The following is a 27,944-nucleotide window of genomic DNA, read 5'->3' as shown; positions in this document are numbered from 1 at the left end:
CTGTGTGTAGATGCAGTCAGTGCAGCCTTCAGGACAGGTAGGAGGATTTCAGTGTCTTCAGTCATGTTTTCTCCTTTTATGGATACCCTACAAAACCCAAATTTATTTGTGGTGTAATTACTATTTTTAAATATTATCATTTCCAAATATCATTATCATTTTATCATTATCATCTGTGATAAACATCTGTGGTGTCTTCATCCTGGGTCAATAGTTTGTGCAATGGCCATGGTAAATATTGCCCCTACAGTCAATACTTATTGCAGAGCTCCCATAATACAATATACCAATACAATAACAACAACAACAACTACAATAATAATAATAATAATAATAATAACAACAACAACAACAGAACCAAAAATTTTCATGACTGATATGAAAATTCCTTGCCACACAGATAGCTTTGCAAGGCTCCAGTTCAGCCCTAACTCTGATAAAAGCAGCTCAGCTTTGAGCCATTATCTATCTGTCTTAAAATGCTAAAAAGCTTATTCATATTTGAAAAAGATGGTGAACTAGGGCTCCTGCTGAGCTGGAAGAGAGAAGGCTATGAGCTTGGACAACGTGCTAAAATGCATCAAATCTATGTGCATTCAGTCCTGTGATGGCACCAGGTGCAGTTCCCAGGACCATAATACCACAGGGACCAAGTCTCCCAGTCACTACCCCCAAGAGTCTATGCAGCATCATCCACATCATACAGTATGCGTCTTATACACATACATGTGCTCAAACACACATAAATAAAACCCAAGACACTTTCTTCTGAGAAATATTCCCATTTCTCCTCCACTCCACCTCTGTCCTTTAAAAACCTTCAACGACAGATCAAGGGAATATCCTGGAGAATGTCTTGCTGAAGAAGACCCCACACAACTAAAAAATGTCCAACAAAGAACCTGCCTGCTCCCAAACAGGGCAGCCACAACTTGAGTGAAGGTCAAGGAAAGACTGCAAATGTAATGCTCACCTCAACAGGTAACAGAAAACACACATACCACTCCAAACTCAAGAATCACTGCCAACAAGCTCTTGATCTTCAGGGGAACATGACCTGACCGTACCAAACAACAGCAGTGCCAACTCATGTTCATTCACATCTGCAAGCAAAGCCTGGAGTGACATGTTCACTTCTGAGCCTGCCTGTGGCTTGTTCACAGAGTGATGTATTGCACTGAGCACCAGTCTGACTCCCTTCTCCCAGCATAACAATGACTGATATTCCTGTATTACTTTCTCTTGACACACTTTATGTTGAATAACATTAAAAACGCTTGTGGTTCATAATACTCAGTGCTGTAGCTATTCCTGAAATTCTTGCTTTGAAGGAAGAGTAGGAAAATTGCAGGAACATTTTGTCCCAGGAGGATGAGAGTTTACTTTGCCTTTTCTTTTATTCAGGCCCTTTCCTACAGCTCAGAGGAAAAAAAAAAATGATGGAAAAGAATAATAAGTGTTTACTAAATTCTGTTGAAATCATTGATAATGTTTCCTAACAGAAGTCCAGGATTAACCTTTTCTTTTCAAATACAAAATGTTGTACTGGGTCTGTCTGGGTTGGACTTAATTTTCTTCATAGCAGCTCATAATGAGCTGTGGTTCAGATTTGTGACCAAAACAATGCTGATAACACACTAGTATTTTAGCTGTTACTAAAAACTTTGCACAACATCAAGGCCTTTTCATTTCCCTCCCCCCCCACACACACAAGCACCGTGAATCCACTGGGAGTGAGCAAGAGGCTGAGAGAAGACACAAGCAGGCAGATGACCTGAACCAACCAAAGAACTATTCCACGCCATCTAACATTGTCATCTGCAATAAAATAGAAGGGAGTTTCAGGAGCTTTCCCATCCTTTGCTCAGGAACTGACTGGGCATTGGCTACCCATGGGAGGTGGTGAGAGGTTGCCTTGACATCTCTTGTTTTGTTTTATTTTCTGTCTTCTTCCATTTCTCCTTTGCTTCTAAATCTTTTATTTTCATCTTGGACCACAAGTTTTCTCACTTTTACTTTTGCTTTTCTCTTCCTCCACCACACGAGAAGTGGAGGGGGCAGTGAATGAGCATCTGTGTAGTACTAATCTGCCTACCAGTGTTAACCCACAACAGGGGTTATAATTAAAAACTTTTTGCTTCATTGCATACAGCCTTCTGCCATCGGGTAATGCCTTTGACCATTGGGTCACATTGTCTCTTGCCCTCAGCAGCTGTGCAAGTGATTGTGGAGAGGATACAGCGATGACCATCTTTTTTCCTGGGGGTACCACAACACAGCTGTTGCTTTCTCTAATTGCAGCTGCAAGATACAGGGAGGGGGCTGACCAGAGGACTCCAGCCCTTGTGTCATATACAGCCAAGAAAAGCCCGAGTGAATGATTTCAGGCTCAGTGCAGCTGAGTTTTCTTGCCCAGAGCTCAGGAAGGCTGAGAGGAACACTATGCCACTGGAAGCTTCATTAGCTTCATTGGTTATTTTTCTAATTATATTAATATAAGTGTACCAATATGCAGTGTTTTCCCTCAGACTCCAGCTCCAAGCATCCTGCAATTACATAAGAATTACTTTTTTTTTTTTTTTAAATAAAGTTTCTAGATCTTAAAGTCATGTAGGAAAGCTAGAAAATGTTAGGCTTAAAAAAAAAGGCAACCAAGATCAGCCTCTCATTTTTTCATTGCATTTTAAGGACCTGAGATAGAAAAGGTCAACCCTATGACATTGTTGGGAAAGAAGTGAAGAGAGACAGAGCAAAAGCTCCAAAGTAATTTGAACTGGATATAAAGTTGGACCAACAGTTTGGTTCTTCATTCCTGCTGTGTCCCTTGCTGGAAAGCATTGATAGCATTGATCATCTGGCATTATATATAATACAGTGCAAATGTCATTCAGTCACACCTTCAGGCACAATAAGGAGGGGATTCACACTTTCCCACTGGAAACTATTGACTACTGGAGGTGTCTAAGTTCACTGTGACCAAAGTCAAGTGTGCAAATTGTCTATAAAGCAAAAGGAGAGATGCAGGTCTCTAAGGAGAAGCAATGATATGTTGTCTGTCCATTTAGCATAGATCATATGAGTCACACACACGCACAATGAGTATATAACATGTAAAAAATACTAATTAGTGTTTCCCTCACCCAGAACAGAGCAGGGGACAGTCACTACTTTAGTTACTTGCACAATCTTAAGATGAATTATTTATAGACCGATTTATTTTGATGTTCATGGACCACATTCTCATTCTGCATTTCATTGCTTCAGTGTAAAGTGGAGTAACTGTATGGCATAATTACAGGCACTACAGATTCACTCCAGTGTGAGAGATGGGACCCTGTTCTTCCCCATCTCCAAATGCCAGGATCACACCTCCAGTGAACTAACAATGCTTCCTTGTGTGGAAGCAGTTGGGGATGGAATTTGGATCTGATGACATAAGGGGGGTCAGGAAAGAAAGAAAAACCCAAGCCAACAATAAACAACTACTCTTAAGCTCTAATGAGGCGATCAAGAAACTGCCACAGATTTGCATTTGCAATTTAATTGGCCAGTAGATTCCCAGACCTTGGCATTGTATCTGAAGGTAAACAGCAACATATTAAAAGCTGAACACTTTGTAATTAACCTTGTTATATGTTTTTAATGAAGTCTAAAGTCCCAGGAAAAATTATGGGATATGTATGCCATTGATTTCATTAGAGTGCTGCGTGGCAGGAATAATAAAAATGGTCTTGCAGGCTTATGTGAGATTATTACGGACAGAGTAACACTATTACTGCCCTGAGTCCAGCTTGACAGTGTTGTTATTACAGTAAGAACCACACTTGTCACACTCACTACACATTCTTCAAAATAATCCTAAGAGAAATATGCTTTAATATTATTACACGATGCCTCTGACTGTGGTTTTCTGTTATGTTCATAACGCTACGTGTAGCTATTCGTGCCCTAGTGCTGTGAAGTAACTTCTCTTATGTTTGGTTCCCAGCAATTAAGCCAGACCTTGAAAATGCCACAGGGTGAAAACAGAGTGTAAAATGAAATATGTGAATAGCAGTTAGAGTTTATATGAAGCTACAGTGACTTTCTGCTTATAGGGAAGTCCTTGGTTATATTGTTCTGCCTTGATTATTTCAAAGATTTTGGCCAAAGATTTTTGTATAGCCCCCTACTGATACACTGAGGACCTTTGCTCCCTGGGTTATCCAGAGGGAATGAATCAGGGGCCATGAGCATCACATCTCACATTTCAGGTAGCACTGAAAGGTGGGATAAAGAGCATAGACGGCTTTGGCCTTTAAGGGGTCTCTGGCATATGTAGAAGTTTATGTAGAAAGGCAGTACAGAGGAAGATGTAAAGAAAAATGGAGATGGAGGGATGTATTCAATTTCCTGGTGAACTGTGGAATTGGGGGCAGATGGAGCATAAATGAGTTGTGAACAGGCCAGAAGCAGAGCTGTCCTGAGTGTATTGGCAGGTCAAAGCAGGGTGGCATGGCAGTGCTGTTATGTCCCTCCTCCAGCTGCTCCTGGCTCCCGTCTTGCATGAGGGAGCTGGAGAAGAAATGGTGCCTAAACATCAAAATGCATGTATGGCAACTACATGCCACTGCCTTTCTTGGTTCTCCCAGCTCCAAGTTCATTTGGTTTTGGAAACATTTTACCACCAGCCAAAATTTTGGTTTCCCTCAACACCTGAATAAAGAAGCAGAGAACAAACCGTGCCCATCACCTTCCCTGTTCCATGATCCTCTGCGTCTGGCCCATGCACAGGATTAGGAATACCCTACAATCGTCTTGGCGTCTGCACTCCTTGCTTTCCCAGGTGACTGTTTCAGTCTTATCTCACAAAGATATTCATAGCTGTAACTGCATCAGAAGGTCACAGGCTTCCTCATGCAGTCAGTGGAAAGGTCTTCAGAACTGAGGGCAAACGGAAGGCAAATCAGCGCCATGCTTTTGGTAAAGAATCACAGGAGGACTGGTCTCCTGTTTGACTCAACTCTGCTTTCTGGAGACAACATCCGTTTTGTAGGATAAATCATCACGCAATTATTTGCAGAATAAAATGATTCATCCTGTGCATTGGAGCTATAATGCAGAAAACAAGGATGACACTAGAATGAAAAATATAACCCTTCTTGTTAAACAAATTAGAAATCTATTACATATTGTGCAACTCTCTAAAAATATTACTGTTTCTATTACATTTGCTCAATGGCTTTGAGTTTCTGAAAGAAGGCATGCATGCAAGAGGAAGGATCTTTTTCAGGAAATTTAATTAAGTTCCTCTCAGAACATGCCAAAAAAAAGCATATGAAATAGGTATGCTTAAGTCAGGGTGTTTCCCAGAAAATATATCTCCTGGATTCTTCAGAGAAAGATAAGTGATGCATGTGTAGAAAAAAAAAATAAATAAAAATAAAAATAAAAATAATAAAAATAAAAATAAAAATAAAAATAAAAATAAATAAAAATAAAAATAAAAATAATAAAAATAAAAATAAAAATAAAAATAAAAATAAAAATAAAAATAAAATAAAAATAAAAATAAAAATAAAAATAAAAATAAAAATAAAAATAAAAATAAAAATAAAAATAAAAATAAAATAAAAAGCCTTTATGCCTTTTGATAAGTACTAAATTCTACTGATGACTTTTATGTACCCTGAAAAAATAGTGAAGTTACATCAGCTGACATTTTGGAGTTTCTTCATGCAAAATACTCATCCACAGTGTCATCAACCATATAGAGCCCCAGACTCTCCCCTTCAGGTAGGTCCCATCAGCTTCTGGAGACCTGAGCGGTAAAGGGGAATCCAGCCACAGACAGAAATGTGCCTTCCAGTAGTTCATGCTCCCTGGCACTCAGGGTCAGGAGGAGGACATGCTACTTTGACCATTAAGACAGAGAGAAACCTTGAGAGCAGTATTTGTTAATCAAAGACCAATATATTTCTCAAAAAAAAAAAAAAAAAAAAAAAAAGGTCAATGGTAGGTGTAAAGCAGACACCAGTGACTGCATGAATTGCTTGGATCCAAATTATTTACATCTATAAGGAATCTTGGAAGTCCTGTATTGAATAAAACAGTTCACAGGGACTGAATATCTGTCTCTTATTTCACTTAGATCAAGTTGCTTTCCCTCTCTCCTCCAACATCACATGTGCACTCACGCATTCACACTTGCTGTCAGACCACTTTTGCACGTTCTGTGAGCATCTACAGGTAAAATTGGTGATGACATGATAGTTCTAAGCACAGTATTTGTGACTTCTTTTAATTCAAGTGTAAGGTGGGTATAAACTGATTTGATAGTATAAGAATCACCTTTCTCATCCTTCCCTAGAACTGGAATTTAAGCCTACCTGAAAGCAAGTTTGTAAAATTGAGGACTACAGATCTCCCTGGGTTTATTTTTCATTGTTCTGTATATGCAAACTCCTAGCAAATGAGAATTCAGAGTGACTGAATGTAGGGTTCATGCTGTGCATTCAACATGATAAAAGCCATGGAGTCTGAGAAAAGATGTTGTTTCCAAAAACAGTCAGTAGAAGCAAGAAGCCAATAACCATGCAGGTGCTTCCTTGTGTTGCCAAGAAAATGAAGTCTATGTTGTTACCCTTACCCTTACATCTCTACAGCCATATGCCAACTTGGTCAGAACAAAGTCCTCCATAAAACTCCTATAAAGGACTTTTAGAACTGGTTTTAGAACTAGTTCAGGCTGAAGGTTGAATGCCTGTCTAAATAACAGCACCTCATAATCCAATAAAATTTATTTCAAGGAACTGCATTAATACTGAAAAACAAGCCAATCAATTCTGAGTTTCAGCAGTACTTGCAATCCTCTTCATTTGAAATGACCTCTCAGATTTTCACTGAGCAACCTGATCCAACTGGTCCCACTTTGAGCAGAAGGTTAAGCTAAGCTACCTGCAGAGATCTTTTCCAATGGAATTTATCCTCTGAGTCCATGAAAAGCGTATCAGGTGTCCTAATGCCTGCACAAACTCTCAGAGGGATGCTGTCACCCTTCTGAGTATGTGATATACATCTGAGCTTTCACTGATTTATTTAGTAAATCGGCTTTCACTTATTTACTTCCACCTCCAGCCCAAGAGCAAACACAGCCACAATAACTCGGACTCTGGTGAGTGTTAGTTGTAACATTCCAGAGCAATGATTTGTCAGTGGCATTTAAAGAATCCCTACAATTTCTTTAATCAAAATCTACACCCCGTTCCACCCAGTGGAAAGGCAGTTTTAAGATTGCTCAGTACGTGTTTCAAGGTCATGTCCTTCTTCTAATGTTCTTCACAGATAGCGTCAAATTCTCCAGCTGGTTATGTACAAAGGTCTGGAGAGTCTCATTTCTTCTGATTAGAAGTGAGGATCACTTCATCTCTCATGCATTTTTGCATTGCTGACTCCCCTCCTTCTTCAAAGAAGCAAAATCCTATTACCACTGTAAATTGCGTTGGCAGGATGGGTGTGAGGGATTTTTGGTTCCAAGAGCAGATAAAATTACTTCCATCCATTCTTATCTTTCCTAAAGTAAATTATGCATATGTAATAGCAAGATCTGTGATAGCTGTCCCCTGACTTTTACCAGGAATGAGCAGACAATATATTATAGGTCTCAGATATGAGTACAAGAAGCAACCCGTTTTGTTATGGACTGGCTCCAAGCATATCAGGTGCACTCATTCCCTGCAAGTGAAAAAGCACAGTCAGAAATGGGATTGGTAAATGTTAATCCACAGATTAAGACTGGCCATTTTGTACTCTGTGGTCTTTCATAAAACCATATTCAAATCAACAGCTTCTACAAGTTCCCTCCAAAGCTTTTGCTTTCAACACACTGAACAAGACCTCATTTTTCCACCAAAACAAAGCAAGGTAAACCTGTGGTAAAAACCATGTCCTCTCAGATGTTCCATCTCTTATGGTCTCTTTTCGCTGATAGATACAATTAAAAATACTTATCTTTCTGCATCATTCCCATTTCCATTTCCTCTCTTTTTGGAGCTTGCAATTAGCTTTGCTAAGCGGCACCCCAGCAAAATGCAATGAATCTAGTTTAAATGAGGGAATCAGAAAATAGAGCAAATTGGAACATTTTATTTGAGGAATCTTAGGGTGTGAAAGAACCTGTCTTGTGTTCTGAACACTCAAAATTTTGCAGGAACTGAGCACAACCAGGGTTTGACCACAAGTAGAACTGAGACAGATACTGTTGCGGTTTAAGCCTCAGAAAACTGAGAACACCCCTTCAGAAAATAAGAGCTGGTGCACTGCTTCTACTGTATCCTGATTTTTAAGGGCATTTAAGATGATCCTTCCACACAACTCAGAGTCTTGATCAGAATTTATTCAAGCTGGAGGAGTTTAGATCTATAACTGGAAAAGAGCAGGTGTGATTCAAGGTAAACTATCCCAAGATGAACCCTTGGTTTTCTCTTCAATTCCATTCCAACCATTAATTAAAAGTTCCTATTTTAGGTGAAGCAGTGCTTGTGGAGATTAGTTGTTCTTAATTAAAGCTGCATACCAACAGCTATAAAATCCTAAGTCCATAAGAAACAGAATAGAGTTTTACCTCCAAGCTAATGCTTTCTGTTCAGAGATTTGGGGTCTTGCACTAGGAATACAAAAACAAGTGATTGCAACAGCTCCAAACTTGTCTCCTGTGTGGATAAAATTGAAAAGCAAACAGATTTGCTGTGGAAAATTACAGCTATCCACATGATCAGATTTCAGCTCTTGATTTTAAAAGTTTGTGAAGAATAAACTTTTTCTTAGCAGCCTAAAAGGCATATTTTGTGCCAGGGGACTGAGCAGCTGGGATAATGCCTCTCTCCCCAGTCTCTAACGGCATTTTTCTTCCAATAGGCGCAGTGCCTTTGGAGCCAGAGCAAGAACAGTCATGGCTGGGAATAAGGCTGCTGAGCTCACCAGTACAGGGTTGACTATAAAGAGCAAACCTACATGGTCTATATATAGGGAGAAAAACAAAGCTCTTAACACCTGCCCAGGGGTGTAAAGAACTAAGGAAAACTCCTTTCATCTCCCTTTTCCAACCATTACCCATGCCAGTTGACTGGATATTTTGGGGTATTTATTGTGGGTGAAGAACTTTGCAATATTCTGTAATATTATTAGTATTATTGCATTTATTTTCTTCTTGTTTAAGTTCTCAACCTGAAAAAAGTCCTCCTCGCAGTCTTAAATGATCCTGTATTTTATGCTTCTCATAGACTTTTTCCTTGCTCCCACCTGTATTTTTGGGTTTTCATAATTTCGACACTGTTCCTACACCAACGTATCCCTTTTCTGCCCACTGCCATGCAGCTCTCTCAATTCACTTCTGTCATTTCACAAGAAGTGGAAAGTTTTCCACAATAAGTGGTAGCCAGCATCAACTTGATCAGAAGCTACCCCAATGGGGATACAGGACTTGTCTCCCATGGCGAACTAAGTTTCTTGCTTCCATGCCCTAAGTCCTACAGCTATTGCTCTACCCTGGGGCAAGAGCTGTTGTGGAGTATAATCAGAAACACCGGGGCAGGCTGCTGTGTATCTCAGCTGCTTCCCTCCTGAGCTGTCAAACTAAGCACAACCCTTAAACCGACACTGTTAGTTACAGTGAAGTTTTCGTCTTGGTAAGAGACTGGGAGCCTGCAGAGACTTAATTTCCATCCTAAGGAAATAGCACATCAATACCTGTCTAAAAACACTGAGTATTTCTCACTTTTGGCAATGCAATGGCTGAATTTACAGCCCTCATAAAGCCAATATTCCCATCAGCCTCATCAGGGTTTTTGCCAATAGAGGATGCAAAGCTTCAGCTATCCAGATACACTTCCAGGAGGTTTTCTTGGGAGTTGTTAGAATATGTTTAATAAGGTTGAGGAGAAATGGTACCTTAATGACTAGTCAGTCAATACGTGATTTTAAATAACAATGAACAAATACAATACACTTTAAGGAAATATAGTATCAATCATTTTGAAATGAAAACAAATTTTATATATGTTGGTGACACCATATGATAATTTAGTTCAAAAGGGAGAGTATTCCACTGTGTATTCGTGTCTGGACAAGAAGAGGCATATAAAGTCACTTAAACATTGCCAGTGCATAGACTGTCTGTTGTAAATTTACACATTGTGTCAACTAAAATAGAGTTAAAGCAGCTGTAAATGCTGGGACCAAGTTCTAGGCTAATCATTCCAAAAATGAAACAAAAAACTCTCCACAAACCTCTCTAAACTGAATATGTTTGTTTTTTGTGACTGAGCATTGTGGAATTTGTAACTTCGAACATTTCAAAAAAATTTTGCAATCAAGCACATATAATAAAAGATATGCAATCTTTTATGAAAAGATATTTATTACACTTCTATCCCTGGCATACCTGGCATGAATTCACGGTTAAAAAAAAAAAAAAAAGTTGATCTCTTCTCTTATTGAGGATAAACAATTATTTCATTATAAATTCATTCCAGTTACGCAATCCACATTTTTTGAATTTACATCAGTCTCACAGAACTGATTGTAATTCTTGATTTTTTTCTGGTCCACATAAAAACATACTAAAACATGCTTCTAAGAGACATCGGTAGAAAAAAGACATAGTGGAATAGTTCATTCCTGTCCTCCATTTTATGGCACTCCTTTCATTTCTGTCCCTTTCATTAATGTCTCTAGTCCAGTTTCTCTTCTTGACACAAAGTTGTATCCATGTTATCACCATCTACAAATCTCCTTAAATTGACCTATAGCAAAGGAGTCATAAATCGGGGCATATAACATTGGTCAGCAATCTAAATAAATAAATAAATAACAAATCAGAAACATGCAAAAAAAATCCTCAGAAACAGAATTAGAAAACAAAAATTTTAAATGTCTGAAAGGCTCATTTTCTGAGTAGTCATCTCATTTTATAGAAAGTATGTAAGCATTCAGCTTCTTGCAGCCTAGTCACTTGGTGCAAAAGTAAAGCTCAAGCTTTGTCAACTCATACTATATGTGCAGCATTACTCCACAGTTGCACCACAGTAGTTTGATTACAACAGAACAGAAACTGTCTAGATACATTCCAGCTAGATGCATTCCAGATATAAAGAGCATACAAGCCTACAATTTATAATTTAAGGCAGTTTATTACTGTCCTTGTGAGGCCCTACTTGGAGTCTGGGGACCCACCCAGGTCTGGGGCTCCTAGCACAAAAGAAGGATATGGGTCTGTTTGAGAGGGTCCAGAGGAGGGCCATGAGGATGGTCAAAGGGCTGGAGCACCTCTTCTATGGAGAAAACTGAGAGAGCTGGGAGTGTTCAGCCTGAAGAAGTGAAGGCTCTGGGGAGACCTCCTTGCCTTTCAATACTTGAAGGGGGCTTATAAAAAGGATGGAGAGTGACTTATTACTTGGGCAGATAGTGATAGGACAAGGGAGGAATGGTTCTAAACTAAAATGGGGGAAATTTACATTAGTGTTAAGAGGAAATTCTTCATTCAGAGGGTGGTGAGCCACTGGCACAGGTTGCCCAGAGAAGCTGTGGATGCCCCGTCCCTGGAGGTGTTCAAAGCTAGGTTGAACATGGCCTTGACCAACCTGGTCTGGTGGGAGGTGTCCATGCCCATGGCAGGGGTTTGGAGTTAGATGATCTTTAAGCTCCCTTCCAACCCAAACCATTCTATGATTCTACGATTAAAAAGAAAACAAAATGAATACACGCTGTACCTTGTCAGAGTTTTATTTACAAAGGAAACCTTTTCTGCAGGAAGCTTCTGACTGGTGACACTTCAGAAAGCTCTCCAGAAAATATTATATTATGCAATCTTGCTGCATTTGGACTATGTTACTCAAGCATTTGGCTGGATGATTTTTTATTTATTTATTCCCTACCTCACCCCCCCCAAAAAAAAGCAGCGGAAAATGTGGGATCTCCACTATTATTTTATGCAGCTAATTCAGTAACTTTGCATCCCTCATCCAGTAATGTGGAGAATGGCCTGGTTTAACACAGACAGTGATGTGTCCCTGAGTACTAGGTGATTATACCTCAATTCCCAGTACCAAAACCATGCATGAACAACAACAATAAACACCTAAGGAACATTTGAGGCTCACAAGCTTTCAGATTTGAACACGCCAAAAAGTCTACTATGCTTAGAAGACTAGGAAACCTTCTTTTTTTTGCACAATGAACTATGCATACAACCAAATAGTAAGCCAATTAGCAAATTTGACATTTCTGGTATTCTCTTCTCAGTAGTGACATATAGATAAAACTTGGGCCATAAGATCAGTCCTCTGAAGAGCTGAGATGCTGAATGATCATGAAGTACATCAGTAGAGAGAGTAGCTTTCTATACAAGACATTTGTGTCCATCAGTGTTTTATTCAGAGCAGAAATAAAACCAAGATAAGCAGTATTTCATCACTTTGTTTGTCATCCTTGAGTCCATTACCACAGCAAATTGGAAGATGGAATGTCAAATAACACTAACAATTACTAGTGAAAAATGAGAGTGGAATTGCAGACAAATAATCTATGATGGCTGGAGATTTTTTATGTATAACAATCAGTCAGTTAGATATGCCTCATTCCCTCTGTGGCTGTTATAGGGGCCATAACTGTCAACCCTACCCTGGTTTTGCTGCAGTCACTCCTGAACTCACTTTCTGTATAAAATAAGCATTAGGCATCTGTCTGAGGGTAGTGGGAAGAAGTAAAGAATCCCTTACTTCACAAAACAAAGCTGCTGGGTAAAGGAAGAAGAGTACCTAGTGATGATAGAAGGGATTTGCCACCTGAAGGTGCAGCAGACACCTTTAACAAAATGATTTTGTAGATAATTAAATAGTTTAAAAAATATATATATCAGTTACATACCTGTGGAAAAATGATGAACTTACCATGACCTATTAAACACAAAGATTCACTTATAAAGTCCAGATCAGGAAGCCTCCCTCCAGGTTAGGAGGAATTGTGAGTACATACTATTTTCCCAAGCACTCTACCAGACACCGTCAGAAAGAGAGGCCACTAGCATCTCTGTGGAACCTTCCAAATCTTCTTTTCTAATATTTTTGACATGCAGGAAAATTAAAGTGGTACTGGCAGAACAGACATCCATTGAGAGCAGAGCTCCATGAGGATCCTTTCTCAGTGCCTTTCTCAGCCCTTCACTTCAGAAATTTTCCTCCAGGACAGAGGGGGAGCAATAGTCACAAAGGGATTTCAGAAGGTGATGACTGTGTTTTCCTTCCAGCTGGGCTAGGTGGGAACATGGCCATTGCAGAATCCTGGAGGGGAGAATGGACTCTAACACAGAAGGTGTTCAGTACCTCTGGCTATGAGGTTGACTTGAAGAGCTCATTCTCTCTTACATTTCCCATTTAAAAATCCCCATATTTCTACTGTTCATAAAACCCCCTATCATTAAAACCTATTAGAATAAGTTAATCACTTAACTACAACAATATTTTTGCCATGTAATTTTGCTTTAATTAAAAGGAAAGTCCTTTTATTAGCTGTATATCCTTATCTTAGTTGATGTCTTTCATTTTGATCAACTGTCTTTTTGTCCTAGCTAGTGCAAGTAGTGGACTGGAGCTCCTGACTGACTGAATGGTGGTTACCAAATGTTTTGTTCTTGTCTGTAGTGGATGGCTGATGCTAGGAGCCTGCCAAGTAATATCTCCTAAGTTACAATAAAAGAAATGAAAAAAATCAAGACCCTAAGGTCACTAGATCTGGTCTACAGTCAGACAAGAAATTAGAGGAACTAATATAAGCTGGAGGACAAAGGGTGAGGATGACTTTTGTGAAAGTAACCTCCGCAGTATTACACACTACTCATTCAGAGTAAAAGAGGGAGAGGAGAGAATAGGGACTTCACTAAATGACTGGAGAGCTAATATAAAGAAAAAAGAAGGAAGCTTTTCCTTTTGTCATGTGCAAGTGTCATTTTGAAGTACAAAAAGCCTATCCAGATGGGAGAGATTTCATCCAAACAGTGGAAACAATAGGCTCCTGAGAAAGAGCTCATGGGGAAGCACAACTGCACAGGCAGAAAGAAGAGTGAAAAGCATGAAGATCTGGCTGAAGAGAAAAACAAAAGGGCTGACTGTGCTTGTAAATGAAATGAATTATCTCAGAGATTAAATCTAGGATTTGAGAGTGCTAATAAAGGAATAAGAATTTAAACCTCCTGAAGAAGGTCATCAAGGGTCTAATGCCAAAATACAGGAAGTTTAATAAAAGAAAAAGAAAGCCAGCAGCATCTACATAGAGAGAAAATGGCAACAATGGCAACACTACAGCATGCCTGAAACTTAGCCATGAAATAATGAGGGCATTCATATTGAAGTGTTTGGAAAGTTTGTGAATAGATTTTATTACAATCCCCCTATGCTGGAAGCCATCTTATTGAATTGAAGTGGGCAGCGAACCACCACATGATCTGCCATTCTCTGATCTTTGGACTGGGGAGAAGATTTTATTGTTGCACCATCACTTATAATTCATTTCATAAGAAGTTTCCTTACCTTCCTGAACCTGGAAAGTTTGCATTTCTCTCCAGAAGTTTTACTTCTCATGGCTAAGTGATGACTAACCTATAGCCCATGGGAAAGAACGAGCATGACAGGATAACTGCCCTGCTCTGTTCACAGGTGCATTTTTCGTGGGACCACTCTGGCACATGAGGGAGGCAAACCATGCTCCTGGGAGCAGAGGCCTTGGAAGCCCAGATAGGGTTGCTGCTGATGAAGTTGTCCATCTCCTTCTCTGAGGGGTGGGGAGATGGTGCTCAAAGGGCCTTCAGAGTAGAAGGACTGAACCATAAGCCAGATGAATTGCCTTGGCTGGCAATGGCCCAACCACCATCACCTTGGAGAACATGCATGGAGCAGACATCATTTGTATCAACACATTACATCTCATCTCTTCAGGTACCAGCAGGCAGGTGGGCAGCACGACTGCCTTCGATGGACAGCAGCCATAAGGGTGTGCAGCTGGAGTTATACTGTGGGGTACAAGGGATGCTCACAGGTGGTTTCTTTTTGCTCTAACTGAAAGTGTTCGGTATTAAAGGCAAAGGAGGACAAAAAGACTTGCATAAGAAGTGTAATGCCAGCTACTTTGCAGTTGCAAATTTTAATTTAAGACATCTTTATTGAGACACTGAGAGATCAATGGTTGACACTTTGCTGGGCAGTTGTCATTACTTGAACTAATAGCCCTGGAAGATAGGTTTCAACTCCCAGACTAAGAGAGAAAGTGGAGGATATTACAGAGGATAAGCAACCCTAAAAGAAGTCCATATAGCTGTGTGGATACAGCATATAAGATGTGCTATCATTACATGGTAGAAATTTGAAAGTGTCTGTACCCCTCTAATGTCTCCTCCCCTGGGCTTGTAGACAGCACAGCTGGCTCACAGCTGAAAAAGGCACACTGGTAACCCACACCAGCCCCAGCTGAAAACAAGGAGAGTTTCTCTTAGAGCCCAGCTGGTTTTCTTTGTCTTTGCAACCATCTAAGCAATACAAACCCATCTGAAACAAAGAAGATGCCACTCCAAGACACCAGCATGCCTTTTTCTCTGTCTGACAGCCTGGAGAGGAAGCAGCATGCCTCAGTTTGTGTTCCAGTTAAAATCTGACAGGTTATTAGATGCTGGCTTTTGCACTAAATTTCTTTTTACAGCCAATAACCTCAGCTAAGAACCTTACTGGAAAAAAAAACTGACACTGCTGTGAGGGGAAAGAGAGAGAAGGATTCAGGGAGCATGGAATGTAACTGAAATAAAAGTGTATTACAAGAAATATTTTTATGTTCATCCTGTGTTGTGAATGCTTCCAACTCAATTTTCCTATGATGTCAGGCTCTGCAGATGTTCTAGGTTTCCAGAAACAAATTTCTGCTCCAGAGACCTAACAGTACCAATGTTTTTTTGTTTGTTTGTTTGTTTGCTTTTGCAGTGGATTCTAAATCAAGCTCTGAGTTGGCTAGATGGCATAGTCCACAAATGCAATGTATATGAAAACATCCCATAATCAAGAACCAAGTACTCTGAAAAAAAGTATTTTATTTCTTCTCCTTATCATTTGTGGCTCCTTCTTTCCCCCCTTATAGAACTATAAAACTCTGAACTCAGTATCAGACCATCACATTGCACTGGGCCCTCCAATGTCTTCGATTCCTTGGAAAAACAACAGGAGTAATATCTCTGCATATACTTACAGGATGAATAAGGTTTTTGGTCTCTCCTTATCTGGTTGCCTCAAATCAGACTTCTCTTTCTACCCTTCTGATCACCACTTGCCTCCTGGACCCATTCTATTGCAAGTTCTTTACAAGCCTTCTGCTGGCCACCTACTTCTCTGGTTCCTCAAGAATTTGCACTAAGCAAAAATAACAGAACAGCTTCTAAAAGCTGGTAATTCAGCTATTCATCATGTGGCTTACTTATTGTCAAGGAGGAGGATTAAGGTTGTGATGTTGAAGGCTCCATGGGCATATTAAATCATGGCTGTTTCACATGGCAGAGGTGTGTGTGGCAAACAGCAACATTTCAGGTTTCCTTCCAGAATAATTTTTGCAGGAGTGGTATATATTTTATTAATAAGATTACATGTGAAATTTAGTTATCCCATGAAGTTACTGTGCTAAGTTTTGAGACTGAATTCATAAATTATGAAGCCAAAAGGAAACATTGTAATGTTTAATTTAACAACTACATGACAAAAACCATAACTCTTTGTTGAATTAACCCTGTCTGAACTAAAGCATTGGTATTAGAAAGCAAGTGAAGTCTTGATCTTAGAGATTTCTGCAGTAGAAACTTTATCACAGCTCTTACTAAATCGTACCAGTGGCTTGTTACTCTTATTGCTTCTTTTCATCATGGTAGAACTTACAGAAATACTGTGATAGACTACACTTAGTGGCACTGAAATGCATGGTATTTGTTTGCATCCTTTTACAAATAGCTTTGTTAAAGTGCCCTGACTATCCTTCCATGTTGTTAACTCACTCAAGCTTTTCTTTCTCTTATGCTTGCTAATCTCCAGCTTTTTTGTAGGCATTCTCTTAGTTTATTGAAATCCATTTTCTGCAATATTAGTCTTTTTCTGCTCTTTCCCTAAATCATGAATTGCATTTTTTTTAAATATTATCATCTGAGTTGTTTTCCACCTTAACTTTCTCAGCCAAGTTCCTCTTATAACCCATTAGTATCAACTTTCTCCTCTACAAGTGCCCCATTTTTGTATATATATATATTTATAAAGTCCTATCACTATCCCTCTGATCCAAGCTTTGGGTTATTATGGTTTGGTTTTATAGCTTTCACAAGTTTTCTCTTTCTGGTCTCAAAATGTGTTTTTGGAACCATCCACTGAAATGTTCAACAACCATTCTCAACCATAATTTATCAACCTGTTGATAATCTTTTCCCCAACTCATTTACTTCCTAATTGCTTTCATTTCTGTGAAAAAGAAAGTTTTAAGACATCAAGCATCTATTTTACTCCAGTGATATTAGTTCTAATACTTTGCTTGCAAATGCAATCAAATAAAAATCACCTGTACCTTAACAATTCTTATCTTTTAGTTTTGTGATCTACTTCTCCTACTCTGTCAAAATGATGTTTAGAGTCCTTCCACCTTAGACATAACCCTTTTTAAGTTAGGAAAATATCTATTAAGATTTTTAAAACTAAAGAACTTTTTGTATCTTTCTGCACAAGAACTCACACATACCTCATGTTGTCTCTTACTCTACACATCAGAGCAGCTCCTCCCCTGCTGTGAAAGCAGAGGTTAGTCATCCTTCACTCTGCCTTAGCTCAGTGGTCTGCTGCAGATACTGCCAAGTTGCAAATGGTCTGGGAACTCTTAAGTGAGCTTTGGAAGAGTACCTGTCTCCTTTACATAATCCACTCACCGAAACCACTGTGGTTTCCTTTTAATTTTCAGTCACACAGACCTTCCTATCAGGCTTTATAAACACCCATGTGGTTAATAAATTCTGACAAAAACTGTTTCAAATTCTTACTGTTTTTCACTTAATCTCCCAGTTACTTGGACAAGGCTAATCAAAGATTTTCCTCTCTCTATGTCTCCTGATGTTTTGATTCATTTTATTCTCAACATTTTTCAATTTTATGCTGAGTTCTCATTTTTATCCATTCTGTTATTAATTTAACCCCCTCTGGTAATTGCCTCTTTCCCCAGAAAACCGGCTGCTCTTCTACTAAGAAGGATTCAAAGATCATCATTTCCCTGTCTCCTTAGGAAGAGAATAAGTGAGCCACAAAACAAAAACCTACCCCTCTTATCTAGACAGCAGCTAATTTCCAATATGTTTTCTCATTCTTTAATTGGGAGATATTTGGATATTTCCCTTATTCAGAAGCTTCCTGAGCTCTCCTTTGGTTGTATTGCCATATATCAATGTCCATACCCATTGCCAGTAACTCCATGGCCTCTCATAGCCTGAACACTATCCAACCCTAGATTCTCATTTCCTACCATCATTCCAGAAAGAAAGCACACAGTCTTGTTTTCTCGTTCTCTGAAAATATTTCCCATCTTTTTTTTTCTTCTTTTTTTTTTTTTTTTTTGGCACAGAATTCCTAACAGGAACATTTTTTCTCCTTAGCCTGCTGGAGATCTCCATTTAGACACACTCAATTGCATTACAGTCTGGGCTGCCAGCCAACCACAGGTATGTCATCTCATAGCTGTCTAGTTCAGTCCACCAGCTGTGTCTTCAGAAACGGTTTCTACTGTATTCATTTTAGAGATATGAAAGTAGCAGAGGTACTGCAAATTGAGTCCCTTCCATTCTTTTTCCTGTTTGTCTGGGTGAATGTAAGGAGCTAGAAATGAAGTCTGCACACCACATAACATTACTGGTTGAGTTTTCATGCAAATTTCTGTAGGCTTCCTCTGTAGCCACAGGAGAAAGAGTAATTCCTCCAGGGAATGACTTAGGCACCTAAATAACAATCCTTAGGAGCATGATGCTGAGGACCAGCCCTTTCTCATCTTCGTTGGTTACAGGAAAACCAAAGGAAGTTGTCTTCAGAATGTGCTCAGCGAAGCAGAGCGCCTAGTACTGGGAGATCTGGATATCTCCACTCTCATCTGTCTTGAGACATACTGTATGCCCCATTACACCAACACTTCCACCTGAATTGACCAGCAGACATTTCCTTACTTGAATTTTGCCACTGCAAAACTGGTGCTCCCTCCATTTCCTTATTCAGCAACTCTTTATTCATTATAGCATGTAGTATTTGTCCTTCTGATCTCTTCCATTACAGTCGCCAGTTTGTAACATGGTTAGAGAAAGCTCTTGCTGGCTTCAATCAGAGGAAAAAAAAAAAAAAAAAACAATTAAAACAACAAAAAACAATTGTGGAAATAATCACTGATTCATCTCAAGTCACTTTATACAGAAGAATGTGTATGCCACCTGAAGGACAGTGTATGTGTTACCCAAAAGTATTTTCTACAAACCCCAAGCACCCCTAGCAATCCGCCATTTGCTGCTCCTGATGCCCTGCCCCACCAGTGTGTTGGCACCAGAGGGAACTGCACCCTCCGATGCAGCAGATGGATGACCTCTCAGCCACACAGACTCACATACATGCAAAAGTGTCTTCTCTGCCACCAGCATAATCCCTGGGAGAACAAAATGGAGACAGTAAAAGCACCTGCATAAGCCCACACTGGAGAACCTTTATAATAATTTGCTGTGCCCTTTCTCCCAGAAGAAGCACCTGTGGCTAAAATTACCATTTTTATACAGAAGCCATCCTATTAACTAAGTTAACTAAAGCAAGGGACATAAATCCACGGCTGCACATCTCAATTATGCCTGAGGACTCTTTAGTAAATATATAATGGGATTAATAATAATAATAACCACAACAACATTAAATGTGACTGGATCTCCAGGGGTATCAAGGATCCAGAGCTTTCAACCAGTCAGTTGGCACCACTCCTCAAACAGACAAAGGCATCTCTGGTGCCAATGGCGTCATCTGAAACTACAAGCACTGAAGCCTGCTTAGAGAAATCAGGTGAAGCAGGTTCAGTGCCTGCTTTCAGTCACCACATTTGATAGTTCCACATATCTGTGTAATAACATTTTGACCATAAAATATACTACACTATTTTAACATTCAATATGTTTATGCTTGAAGCTGCTGCTTGAATTCCCAGGGAGGCATTAGAAGAAAATTAAAAAGCACAGCCAAAAAATATAACCATAGTCAACCCCCAGTCATAAAGTTTAATTGGAAAGCAGATATTAAGTATGTATCTTTATTACATTTTGAAACAATGAATAATATATGTTATTGGCTAAAGACAGAGCTCAGAATAGTGAGTACGTTGTTTTATTATTCAAACACAAATGAAAGTGCACCGTATTATCAGTTAATATGGGCACTACTTTCTGTGAAATAAATAAATAAATCCACCAGCCTCAGCTGGTGATTTACATACTGAAGTACCTTTAATCACAGGCGTAAAAACAAGGGTGGGAAGAACAGTAGCCAGAGCTGTTGCCAGGGCAACTTATCCCTGGATTTAGCATTATCATGAAAGGAAAACCTACAAGGAATTTAATTATCCAATACCTTGACCTTCCAGCCTGCCAAGCGCTGGCTGCTCCCTTTCAACTCCAAATCCCTCAGGAATGGCTGCACGACTGGTTGCTGCACCAGCTCAACAGAGAAGCAGCGTGGGATATGCCCACGATTTCTTACAAGCTGGCATGAGTCTACTCTGCCCCCTAGACCACAACAGGAGACATGAGCCAGCCGTCACGCCAAAACTGGCTGTCAGCCTGGAGCCAAGCCCAGGCTAATATATCCTCTCCTTTTACCAGCACATGTTAACCTGAGCTTTGCATTGCAGTGGTGTGATCGCACTGCCCTTGGTGAGCTGAGTGAGCAGGCAGAGCTTGCTTGCAGCCGCCATTCTCTACAGTGCAGATTTAATCCTCGACATGATCCCTACAAGTGAGGTTAAAGAGAAAACCAAACTAGCAGAAACAGTTGGCTCATGTAGCTGTGTTGGATGGTAAACAAAGGTGTGAAAACATACAGAGGATCTCTCCTATGCTGCAGCTGCTCCCTACTCCTACAGACTCCCTGAGCATCTTGTATTAGGACAGGAGATGGAAGAATTTCTCCCATCTTTTTGGAATAACGTTGCAACCTTCCCCAAGACTTGAACTGCCTAATATCCATACCTCTGCTGCCAGCAAGACACTACTGTTGCTCAGTTGATGAATCCCCCTCCCCCCAATAAAATAAAATAAAATAAAATAAAATAGATCTTCATATGTTTGCTGAAAGGGTCAGTTGTGATACCTGATTCCCTTTCACAGTACCATAACTATTTCTTCTTTTGAAGTAATATCAGAAAAATAAGTCTGGAAACATGTATAAAGACAAAGAGACAATTCTTCAATGAGTAGCAGATTATGGATTTTTCCACTTGAAATCTATTGTAAATGATTGAATTGACACATTATATGATGTGGAACATGCACTGATGTAACTGGGAAAGAACTAGAAACCGGATTTGTTACAGCAGGATATGTGGCAGAAATTAGTCCTGTTTGTTTAAACTTTCCACATTTTAGGTTTATGGATCTAATCACTGGAAGAATAGCAGCTTCTTTCTGACTAGATGATTTCTTTTCAAATGTCAGCATCCATTACCCACTAACCCTGTAATGACAACAATAAATGGCTACAGGATTTTCAGATGCAGTGCCAGAAGAAATGTGTTGTCCCAGCTGGGTATCCATCCTCTTAAAGTATGGCCCAAGACTGTGCCAAGATTGTCCAAGTAATGCCTTTGTGGGAATATATTGAGCAAAAGATTTAATAAAGTTTATAGAAAAACTGTCACAACCTCAGAGCAGCAGATATTCATTCAGACTGCCCACCCGAGTAAAACCACCACATGAAGGTAGCACATGAGACAGGTAAAGCCAGACACCTCTTGAACATGTTTCTTTCTCCACATTGCACTGCTGAAGGAGCCTAACAGCTAACTTAGATGAAGCTTCTAACTCCCAGTCATGCAGTTGGTCCTGTCTATGTAAGCACTATGAGAATTTGCAAAGACTAAAGAAGCTGAGTATGAAGCTGCTCTTAAATAACAGTCCATTCTTCCTTCATTTAGGCATAATATGAGGACAACTTTTTTTGGATTATTTCAGCCTTATTGTTTCGTATTAGCGTTATATTGCCAATCTGGGTAGTGAAAATCTACAGAGAGAGAGGGAAGTGAGGGTGGGAAGAGTAATGTTATCCAATACTTTAATATTTTTGGGACTTCAAAATGAAAGTTTGTAGTCAAGTTTCTTGTTCAAAAAAAAGTTCTGAGTTCACAAAAGATCTTATAATTCCTGAATTTGCTTTTTAACATGCAGAACACATGTACCCAGAAGTCATTTCAGCAAAGCGCTGCCTAAACACAATGACATTCAGCATAGAAGATTTTTAGCACTTTTTTTTTTCACAGGACTTGTTTTCAAAACTAAGAGTAGACCAATGAAAATCAAAATATTCCCCAAACATTTCTCATAATTGATTTAAAAGATCCTTTGCTCCTAGCTCACTCATACAAGCTAAAATACTTCCTCCCCTTGCATAGCCAGCCCTGACATGTCTTTCATCAGGCTTTGTCAAGACTGCACATCCTCTTTCTTATATCTCTTGCACTAGTGTTCTTTCTGCCTTCAGGTCTTTACACCTTAGCTGGGATTTTCATCTAAACCTTGTACTCATCTAAGGTGAGATTTAAAGGTGAGAGTATAGAGAGAGATCCATCAGTGGACATGCATACACCCTCACTCTCTGCATTTACAAACACACTGCATTCACAGCTCTCTTGAATTTTAACATGGGCTTTCAGTTCATCTTATATCCATACCTAGCCCCTAGGCCCGTTACTGGTCACCACCTGTGTCTTTCTGTGTGCTAGTCTCCTACTTGTTGGGTAGTCTGTCTTGAAGGTCTTTAACACAGATATACATACACCCCCACGTATAGACAATGGAAAGCAATATCACAGAGAAAAAAGATCAGATTTTAGCAAGAAAATAGATGGACTAGGGTGATCAGATGCATGGCTGTGTCCAGGTCCAGTGCTGGCTTCCCCAGTGCAAGAGTGACACAGATGTACTGGTGTAATTCCAGCTTAGGGCTGCAAAGATGATGAAAGGACTGGAACGTGACTTAAGAGAGACTGGAAGAGCTGGGGCCCTTCAGCCTAGAGAAAAGAAGGCTCAGGGGGATCACGTCAATGTGTATAATAAATACCTGATGGAAGGCAGTACAGAAGACAGAGCCAGACTCTTCTTAATCTTCCCAATGCCAGGACAAGAGACAGTGGGCAAAACTGCAGTACAAATACAGTAAATTCCACTTAAAAGTAATTAAAATTTGTTTGTTTGGTTGGTTTGTGTGTATGTGTGTGTTTGTTTATTTGTTTGTTTGTTTGTTTGTTATGAGAGTGTTCAAATACCAGAGCAGGTTGATCAGAGAGGTTGTGGAGTTTCCATCCTTGGATAAACTTGAAAACCAATTGGAAGTGGCTTTGAGCAATCTGCTCTAGTTTGACGACTTTGACTTAGGAGGTGTGGATCACCAGGGATGATATGGAAAAGCACTCATTCCTATCCTTTTCCTCCATGCTGAAAAATACCAATTAAGAATCGTTTATTAATCAGCAACTGGCACCATTTTTATTGATCCTTTTTTCTTCATTTTCCCAAATCACCATTTTCCTCATAGTTAACCTATTTGTTCTATATGAAGACAATGGATTTTTTTTCTCTTTCAGAATCTTCATTAGCAATTTATCAATTAAAGTTTTAAACCACGGTGGAGGTAAAAAACAGATTGTTTAGGTTGAAGTTATAAAAGTTCACTAAATATAAGCAAGAATGTAAGCATTAAAGCAGCATCCAATGAAATTTTGAATTGCATGAATACCATCAAGTAATAAATCAATATATGGAGGGAAAACCTCTGCAAACAGCAAGGTTTGCATGACTCACAGAAGAAAAGAATAAAAGAAACATCACCAAGCTTTCAACATTTGACTTTCATTCTTCTTTCTGAGGTTCCTTGTACAGTCATATTTACAACACATATTTTTGTAGTTTTTCATTCTTCACTTTCCTTTCAAGGGAAGTTCAAGAGATGAAAGTGTTCAACATATATTCTGTGTTACTGCATCATGTAGGAATAACAGTACTGGCACATCAGCACTTCAAGTACTGCTGCATGATCAAAATGAATCTTTCTGCAGGCCTAAGTGCTGATTAACAGTCTGATCTTGGTCTTTCTCATACCAATACTGGCAACAATAAGGACTGAAATCTTTTAACATCAGCTGTCAGGAAAGCTTTGGTCAAAATCCTTTTGATCATCTTTGTGTGTACTAAGAGAGAAGCCAAGGATTTCAAAATGATCTACTCTGATAGCTTATGCAATGCAGTTATTTTAAGTATACCATTCACAAAACTGCTGTTCAGCATTCAGGCAGCTTATGGGCAAGATGAAGTGTCTGACTGAAACAAAAATTCTTTAGGTACCTTCAGACTATACTAAACCCCATGTTTCTTGACTCTCTCCCCTAATGATGAGAGGTGGCACTGAAGCAATTTCATGGTTGGCCATCAAAAATATTAGGCATACTCTTCTTCCAACATACTAAAAGAGTTTCCCTGTTTTCCTCAATGAGAGTAACACAGCACCCTAAGTGTGAGTTAAATTATGCATGACTCCAAAAATGCTAAATCCAGGGAAAATCAAGAGAACATAGGGTCATTTTCTTCTATATCTTTGATGCCCCTACTCACAGGCAATTGCAAAGATGCAGCTGTGAGATGTGGTGTACATTCTCACACACTCATACAAGTTGACCTCTCCAGATAACTTCGTGTTTAACATGGTCACAATTATTCTGTCTTCCCCTTCACATGTTATTATGGATGCGTTCATAACTTTGTTGAAAGTTCATAGAGTTTTAGTGATTGTGTGATGCACAGAACAGTGATACACAGATAGGTTAGCCTAAGGATCCCACATATTTTTAAGTTGTCCCTCCCCCTCTTCTGTGTAGAGGTCAGCACAACTCCAAAGACGTGTCATCCAACCTTGGCTCAAATTCTGCAAACATTAATAAACCCATTTAAATTTACAAGTCCTTATTGCCTTCAGGTAAGGAATCCCAGAATGAGGATCATCTACAATATTCATGACAGCAAAGGAAGGTAAAATCATAGATAACATAAGATTTTCTCAAAATCAAAAGGGTGGGGAAAGGCAAACCAAGGTGAGAAGATTAGAATGAATGCAAACACAAGAGTTTGAGAGCTCCCATGGGTTGACATGAAAGGTGTGGAAGTCCTCTTAGTGACTGTGAGGGAGAGAGAGAAAATGTGGATTTCACTGGTGAGGAAAATATAGAAGCGTGTACAACTCCTCCAGTAGGATACTCAGTAATAAGGGAGAAAGACACAATCCTAGGCTACTAGAAACAAACATCCAGCATGTGCCCAAGCTGATGAGATTGGCTTACGGTGGATTCATTAGAATGAGCAGTGTGTGGTTGTGATGTTTCCTGGACCAGTCCCTTCCTGCTTTCAGAGCTGTCTTTTTCTTTCTGGCTCAGAAAGCAGAAAAATGTGTTTAGTGTGACTGTATAAAGATTATTTTTTTTTTTCAGATGTAGGAAGAAGGCAGTGCCCAGCTTTAATACCTCCACATTGAGATAATTTTACCTCTGACTTAAATTACCTTCCCCACCACCATCCAAAATCTCATTTGATGTCATCTTTGTCAAACCATCTCCTTCTGCAGTCTTTGCCAGAACTTGCTCTACTGTCTTGAAATGCCCATTTGAGAAAGGAACTGCTGGACAAATCTAGAGGGTAAAAGTACAGAAATAAAAATTATGACCCTGTGATTAAAGTCACTCTACAACAATCATGTGGTGTGACTGGCAGAGAGGAGACAACGCGAAGGTCTTGATGACTGGTACATTTACTTATAGAAATGAGAAAAGAAAAAAAAAAAAACTGGACGCACTGAACAGCAGTGTGAGCAGCTTTCAAACAGAGGGAGGCGAGGAGAGATACATGCAGCTGGCAGATAAAACCTGCAGAAAATTCAGCCTTAAGTTTGTCCTTTTGCTTGCAAATACAGGCCTACCTGGAATGAGAAAAATAATTGTACTGACAGGCAGATAAGCATAGGGTGCCAAAGTGAAGGTGGAAAAATAGTTCCTGATATATACCATTCTAAGCAAGATTAAGAGCAAAATCTTTGTTTTTTAGTGGAGCAGGGCTAAGCCTCATAGCTGACATTCACACTTCCACGTGCTTGCATGGTTTTGGATCGTCATGCTTGGTTGTGAAAAGTGAGTCTGCTTTGAAGGGTGAGCCAAAAAAACAGAAAGCAGAGAAGGGTCTTGATGCACTGCCCTCTGATCCTCCAAGCTAGTGTTATTTAAAAACTCAAAAACAAAGCATACAAACAGATGCATTGTCTAACAAGGCAGAGTAATGAAGGGAATAAGATTCACCACACCTAATTTTGTCCTGACTTAGCCCATCAGATTTCCCTTCCTCAAACAGCAACATGGACGTTGCATGGGGTGGATGGAGAGCTCCCTTTCTGCAAGCCTGCAACTCCAGCCCCTGTTGCAAGAAGCTGGTGTGGGCTCTGCAGTGCCTGGCCCCTACCACGCTTCCTCAGGGGCACCACAGCAGAGCAGTTGATGGCAAAGCACAGCACTGCCCGCAGAGCCCAGTGAGCCAGGCAGAAACTCAGCAATCAATTTTCACATGCCATTTGCAGCACGGCCCCTTTGGGGTACGAGGCAATGGCGTTCTGCTAACAAAACACAAATACCTTGGGTGACATAGCTTCACAGAGCCTTGGTGAGGCCGCGCGGTTTCCAGGAATGAAAATATGACCTTTTTGTTTTGTACCATTTGGGGAAATCAATACTTGCGTGCTTGTTCTTTTCTCAAAATAAATACTGCACAGCTGTTTGTTGGTTGTTGTTTTCTTTTTTAACCCAAGCCTGATCTCAAGTACCCACAAGCTGCAGTAAGTTGCTGTCAAGACTAGTGTACAAGACAGGAACCTCAAAAATTACAGACACCATGGCTCTGACTCCCCAGCATTGTTTCTTTGTCATTAATATTCATGGTGGACCCCATTGGGAGAACATCTATGTCAACATGTTTTCAGCCTTTATTATGTAGAGGCTAACATCACCCTAGTACTGTAGAGGTGGGTGTTGGTGTCTTTGTTCCTTCTTAGCCAATAACTTTAGAGCTATTTAGCTTAAGCCAACAAAATTTGACAGGTTTAACTAATTTAAGTAATCCTGCTGTACACACAATATGGAAAGGAGACACCACACTCTCTTCCCCTCAGTAGGCTTTCTCAGGATGCCCAGATAAAAGCTCTGATTTCCAGTCCCTTCCAACTCATTGTGTCTCTGGTACACGCAGTTGTGTGATGGACGGCTACAGAGTCTCTGCCTGCATCCCTCCCACACAGAGCAGAGTGCACAGCACACCAGGAAATGCAATTCAGGGGAGCTAAATCTAACTCCTCCACTTCACTCTGCTCCCCTAAAAGCTGTGCCCACTGCATAAATAGTGAATTATTCAGAATAAAAAAATTTTCTTTATGTATGTTTGGACAGTGCCTAATAGCACAGTAGAGCCCTGGTCACCTCCGAAGTCTCTATGTGCTTCTGTAATATAAATAAATAATCATAAAAAATGAGTTGTCAGAGAAAGAGGTCATGGATCAGCAGAGTAAATCAAACTTTAACAGCCCATCAGGGCCACACTGCCTAGC

This window comes from Anser brachyrhynchus (assembly GCF_964034855.1).
Source record: "Anser brachyrhynchus genome assembly, chromosome: 2".
Lineage (NCBI taxonomy): Eukaryota > Metazoa > Chordata > Aves > Anseriformes > Anatidae > Anser > Anser brachyrhynchus.
This window is presented reverse-complemented; position numbering follows the sequence as displayed.